The sequence below is a fragment of the Panthera uncia genome (assembly GCF_023721935.1).
Source record: "Panthera uncia isolate 11264 chromosome C1 unlocalized genomic scaffold, Puncia_PCG_1.0 HiC_scaffold_4, whole genome shotgun sequence".
In the NCBI taxonomy this organism is placed as follows: domain Eukaryota; kingdom Metazoa; phylum Chordata; class Mammalia; order Carnivora; family Felidae; genus Panthera; species Panthera uncia.
In genome coordinates this window covers 72826164-72832507 of record NW_026057585.1, presented here as the reverse complement: position 1 = coordinate 72832507, position 6344 = coordinate 72826164, and the positions used below count along the sequence as shown (strand labels likewise).

The window sequence follows — 6344 nt, the reverse complement described above, 5'->3', positions numbered from 1 at the left end:
CCCCCCCCCCCCCCGCCCACCCCCAGCCCTCAGCATCCTCGGCTCCGTGAAGCACAGAAATGAGAACCACCAATATTTGATGCGGGGGTGGGGGGGGCTTTCAAACTGTGTTCCACGGAGGTATTTTAGAAGTTCTTCAAAGGTCACTCGAGAAGTTTATTCCAAAAATATAGTTCGACTCCTTTTAAATAAAACCGTGGTGGAAAATGGACCTGTGCATTCAAACATGTGCCTTAGCACATCATAGTAACCCACCAGGTACACACAACAGGTGTGGCCAGCTTAACTTGGTTTGGGCAGAACTCAGACTAAAGCCTGGGCAGGTCTTGAACTTCAGTATAAAATGGGTCTTCAAGTAGAAAGCTCGGAGCTCTTTACTGGACATGTTGCTTCTTCGGTTCAGGACTATACATCCTTACATAAAACCGCACAAACACGTACACTCTGAAACTTTGCATGATATGAGAATATAGTATGTGGATTATCACGAAGACGTCATCAAGATTGTCTGCTTCCTGTCTGAGTGTTGTAATAGGAAGGAATGCAAGCCGTTGCCTGATACTCTCAGTGATGCAAACCAGAACCATTCTCCTCCTTTCCTAATGTCCATCTAACATTGAACTGAAGATCATTCGGGGCTGAAGGTAAGCGGTTAGAAGTCTGTTACCATTCACATCATCTTCTAGATAATGATTTGGGATTTTCTTAATACTGTGCAACCAAGCCAAACAAAATAAACACAAAAAAGGCAATATTAGATGTTATAGTTGGTACGTGATAAAATGATTATCTAGAGCAGAGGCCGGCAAAATTCTATAAAGGACCAAAGAGTAAATATTTTTGACTTTGTGGGAGAGACAGTCGGTCACAATTACCCAACTCTGCCACCAGAGCAGGAAGGCAGCCATAGATAATGTGTAAGTGAATGGCACGACTATGTTCCAACAATATTTTATTTACACAAATCAGGGAAGAGCCTGGATTAGACCCGTGGGCAGTAGTTTGTTGACCCTTAATCTAGACTCTGAGATCTCAATGTTTTTATTGATGGACGTTCATAATAAATACATGTCAAAAATTGGGCACCTGGGTGGCTCAGTTGGTTGAGCGTCTGACTTAGGCTCAGGTCGTGATCTCGCGGTTTGTGAGTTCAAACCCCACACTGGGCTCACTCCTGTTGGCACGGAGCCCGCTTCAGATCCTCTGTCCCCCTTTCTCTCTGCCCCTTCCCCTCTTGCGCTCTCTCAAAAATAAATAAAAACATTAAAAAAATAAAAGATAAATGCATATCAATAAACTACCAATTTAATCTGTTTTATATTATTGACATTCCATGTAGGATTCGACTTTTAAAAATGGCTTCTAAGACCGTAGAAGTTTGCATACTACTGGCCGAGGGCTTTGCTGCTGAGAAAATGCTCTAGTGTCTGTTTTCAAATTAGGTTCATCTTGATTTATTCAGAAATCACATTTACTCTGGAGAGAGCCTCAGTCCAGGTTCCCAGTAGAGGGGGGCCATGACTCCACATCCCCCTGCCCTCCAGTAACCTCAAACATAGCCGTTCCCAAGCTCACATAGTGTGAATGGGCCTCCCCAGCATAGGGGAGTGTGCAATGTCAATGAAGGCTGGCCCCCAGCTGGCTCCTACCTGATATCCCCACCCGCCTGGGCCTGAGCCCTCTCCCTCGTTCAGAGGCCATATGTTCCAGCACCCTCCGTGGTGGCTAGGGAGGCTGTGCCAGCAGTGGGCCAGGAGCACCTGGACACTCCAGAAGCCCTGAGTCGGCACCCCATTAATCACAGAGGCTTTTATTCCCCAGGGAGAGCACAGGAGGGGGTTGCGGACCAGACTTCTTGCTGGAACTGACAGCCCATTTCCCTCTAGACCAGTCCCATCCCTTACGGATTCTTCCCTGCAGCTGTCAGAGCCCACGTGGACAAAAAGCGCATTTAGCAGTAAAGTAGGGGAAGGCAATGCGAGGTCTGGGGAGGATCCCCACCTGTACTCTCCTTGACGGTCCTCCCATATCTCTTCCTGCATATCCCTCTGAGGTTTCTGTTTGCAGCCAGGTTCAAGTATTTCCTGCGCACCTACTCTAATAAACCCAGATCCTTCCCCGAGACTGCTGGCGGAGAAGACCCACAAAGGCTGTGACACACACAGATGTCACAACTGCTAAACTGCGGCACCACGAGACGTCCCATGATGCCATGGAAGGGGACCGACTCATTACGGCACTGTTGATTCCTATGAAAATGTCGATATTCCTGGGGAAGGGTCATCCTTGAAGCTGTTATTGCCTTTCTTCAGGATGCGTCTTGGTGGAGAAGAGACGCTGGGTCTTTTGTGGCCAGAGGCTCTGCTCCTTACTTGCTGTGTGATTGTCTTTAAATCACTGAACCTCTCTGTGCTCAGTTTCCTTATCTCTATAAGAGGGGCGATAGAACCAAGCCTCACTCGGGTCTGTGCGGTACTCGGATTTGCCGATAAAGTCCCAGGCCCCATACGCAGCGTTGGTGGCTTTACTTCACTCTGACTCTTGCGCTGGGAACCAGATGGCCAGAGCATGGCAGACATGTCACAGCACAGCAACCAGGAGGGCAGAGAGGTGGCCAACCTGCCTGCACGAGTCCGAAGGGCTGCTGCTCACATTTGGGGATCCCTTACTACATGTCCAGCAACGTTCCAGGGGCCTTCCCTGCATCTGCACAGCAACCTGTGAGGTGGGCGCCATTACTATCCCATTTTACAAGCGGGACCAAGCAACTTGCCTCCTAAATCGTAAATGCCTCACAAAACCGGTAAGTGCCTGAGCTGGGATTTGAACCCAGGAAGGTCCAGAGCCTCCACTATTAAGCACCACATCTAACTAGTTCGTGGCACATCTCTCAGAGTGAGGCACAGGGTGAGGCACAGAGTGAGAAAGTCCTTCTTCCTCAGAGTCCAGGGGTGACTCCCCCACCTCCACTGGAAAACCCCGGTCACGGCCTGGGTCAAGGGGGCCCGCATGGTGCAGCCGAGCTGTGGGCAGAGGCCTGGGCCCAGCTACCCCAAGGCTCCCCATAGAGGAAGGACAACTACGTACAGTGGTGCCCTCTTCGAGGGCTGCCCGAGGCCCTAGCCTCCTCTCTGTAAGTGCAAAACCACTAGGAGGATGGGGATGAGGCATTGCTCACCGCACGCCAGGCTGGGAAGGCCCTCAGGACTCACAGCCAAGCCCAGAGACCCAAACACAGGGAGAGCATCACCAGAGTCCCCAGAAAGAGGCCCCGGAGCACCCACACATCGGCTGCGTCTGAGTCAAGATACAGATTCCTGTTTCCCCCGTCCCAAGAGTCTGCTTTGGAGAACATGGGTGGGCCAGGAAATCTGCTTTGGTGGGGGTAAAGTTTATTATTTATTTTGAGAGAGAGCCAGAGACAGCGTGAGTGGGGGAGGGGCAGAGAGAGAGGGAGACAGAGAATGGCAAGCAGGCTCTGCCCTGCCAGCGCAGAGCCCAACGCAGGGTTCAAACCCACGAACCGTGAGATCGTGACCGGAGCCGAAACCGAGAGTCAGCTGCTTAACCGACTGAGCCACCCAGGCACCCCCTTTGTTTTCACCAGGCAACCCCTGCAACCTACTTCGGTGATTCTGACACACCCCGAAGCCAGGCAAAACATCCAAAGACATATTCCCAGCCCAAAGAGCTCTAACACCACACACCTAGCCTGAACCACAACCTGAACTTCTAACCTGGAGCCACAGAGCATACCGGAAGAGCTAAATATTTATATACACAAATACATAGATGGACGCCGAGGCCCCTCCTCAGGCTAACTCAACCAGCATCTCTGGAGGCGAGGTCTTGCTACTAGAAATTTTTAAAAACTTTCTAGATGATTCTAACGTGTAGCCAGGGCTGAGAACCCTACATCCTTTCACTTCTTTACTGCAGGGAGGGTCCTGAAGAGACGCCGCTCAGTCTTCAACACCCCCTGTGCTCCTCTGAGTAGTTAGGGGGTGGCCAGGGGCTCTTCAGGCAAGAGCCATCATGGGGGTGGGCGGAGAGGGGGACAGAAAAGACGGTGGAACTCTGGTGTGTGGGCCGTCATGTGAGGAGGCTGCGGTCTCTCGAGAGGAGTTGTTGCCACGGACAGAATGGAAACTGAGGAACTGGGAAGACAACTGAATTTGGGGGGAGGCAACGTGGAGGCAGGGAAAGAGTGCTGACCCTCAAGGTCTCTGCTCTTGGCCAAGGAAGTCCTGATGACTTCCAGTTTCCACAGAGGCTCAAGGAAGGCAATAGTAACAATAACAACAACAATACATTCGGAAGAGGAAGAACAGTAGCGAGCTCATGCAAAAGACCAGAATGGCGCCCCCATCGAGCATACTCACTGATGGCCTGTTTCTTACCTGTGCTGAAGGCACCACTTTCGATGACCAAAACTAAAACACTGTTCTCTTTGGAAACCAGCGTTCATGTCCACTTCTGCTACGTGGCCTTCCTCTCATGCTCTGCTCTTCCCTCTGGAAGGGAGAGCTTGCCTGGCCAGTATCTCTTGAGGCTCCACCATGAACTAGTTAGAGGCTGCCAGGTTTGTGCCTTGAATCCTGCAGGAGACGGTCAAAAAAAGTATGATCAAAGAGGTTGCTAGGTCAACTTCTTCAGACACAGAACAACCTCTGCCTGGTCCCAGGAGGCCCAGGCCCCCAGCTCCTCCCAAGCTGCTCATCTTGGGCTCGATCCCCATGTCCCTTGGGAAGACAATGTGGTCCTGGTACCATGTTGTATCTTGCACACGGCACCTAACTTCTCTGAGTCCCCTGTTTCTTCACCAATAAGTAGGCAGAATTCTAATTCTAAGATGGCCCTCAAGGTTTCCTGTCCCCTGATGTACACATGCTGCATAATTCCCAGGACTGTGAATAGGATGGACTTTGCTCTCGTGCTTAGGTTACGTTACAGGACACAGCTGACCCCAAAACAGATTATTCCATGGGCTTACCCTACCCAAGAAAGTCCTTTAAAAGCAGAGTTTTTTTTCTGGCTGGTCGCAGAAGAGGAAGTCATGGGAATTAAAGTCAGGGGGATTTGACTTGCAAGGTTGCTTCCTTGAAGATGGAGGGGGCATGTGGAAAGGCCACCTGAAGGGGTGCAGAGAAGCCCCCCCCCTACTGACAGTCAGCAAGAAAAAGGACCCGAGTCCTACAGCCAATGGATTGTATCTGGATTCTGACATCAAGGGAACAAGGCTGAAAAAGCAGAATTTTCCCCAGGGCCTCAGGACAAGCGCTCAGCCCACAGGTACCTTGATTTCATCCCTGAGCAGAGGAGTCAGCCTCTCTGTACCAGAATTCTGACCTCTAGAACCATGAGCTAACAAATAAGGGCCACTAAGTTTGAGATGATTTGCTACACGGCGAGAGAAACGAACCAGATTCCCCAAATCACTAAACCAAATGGAGCACTCGAGGCCAAAGGGAAGGGGCTCAGGGGTCACCGGATGAAGGAGGGAGCACCAGTTTTCAATCATCAACTTACACGCAAATGAGAAAAGACAGGGGAGGGCGTTTCGTGCTCCAGAAAGCCTGAGTTGTTTTAGTTGAGTGTAGTGTGTGTGTGTGTGTGTGTGTGTGTGTGTGTGTGTGTGTCTCGCATCCACGCTGCTCTCCTGGGCCTAGGCTTTGGCTTGTCTGCTGGAGTCAGTGTGCTGGGATGGCTGAGGATGTGGCTCCCAGAGCTAGGGTACCTGGGTCCCCAGTCTGGCCCTGTACTCATGACCTCTGTGTCGCCTCCCTATGCCTGAATGCGGGGCTAAGAAATAGCAACTACCTCCCAGGGTTTTAGTGATTTGGTAGACCAGTGCCTGGCACTGCTCTGGGCGTTATCCCACAGTACGCCCAGCGATCTAAGTCTGGAGTCACCTGCTCATGGGCCTGGGGCACTGTCATGACTTCCTTCTCTTGGGCACCATGGTTTTACTGGCACAGCCTTGGAAGAGTTAATGTTCTGGCAACTACGTCCTGCTGCTGACTCCTACGAAATGTGCAGGTAACTGAAGCCACTCTGCTCTCCCCTCCCTGCCACACCAGCTGCTCTGGAATCCAGCCAGCGCTGCCCCACACCCCAGGGCAGCATTGCGCCACCCCACAGTGGCCTCCGTCTATCATTTCCTGATCCTGCTGCCCGAACCATCCGAACTTCTCACCACTCCTCGGTTTTCGTCAACCCCACATCCTCTGATAGATCTCAGTTATTAATACAAACAGCTGTGCTCTGTCCCTCCCAGTGTCAAAACCCTGATTTCTTAGGACGGGCTATCCTATGAACACTGTCTACAATTCCCCACCTCTGAG

At 51.2% G+C, this 6344-nt stretch overlaps 1 protein-coding gene across 1 annotated transcript in view; it reads right to left on the bottom strand.

Annotated features, from left to right (window-relative positions):
- Positions 1–4625, bottom strand: part of HIVEP3 (HIVEP zinc finger 3) — a 95326-nt gene extending 90701 nt beyond the window's left edge. Inside the window, 1 exon segment of the mRNA XM_049617390.1 lies at positions 4401–4625. The gene's annotated coding sequence lies outside the window, so the exon portion shown is untranslated.
- Between the last annotated feature and the right edge of the window lie 1719 nt (positions 4626–6344).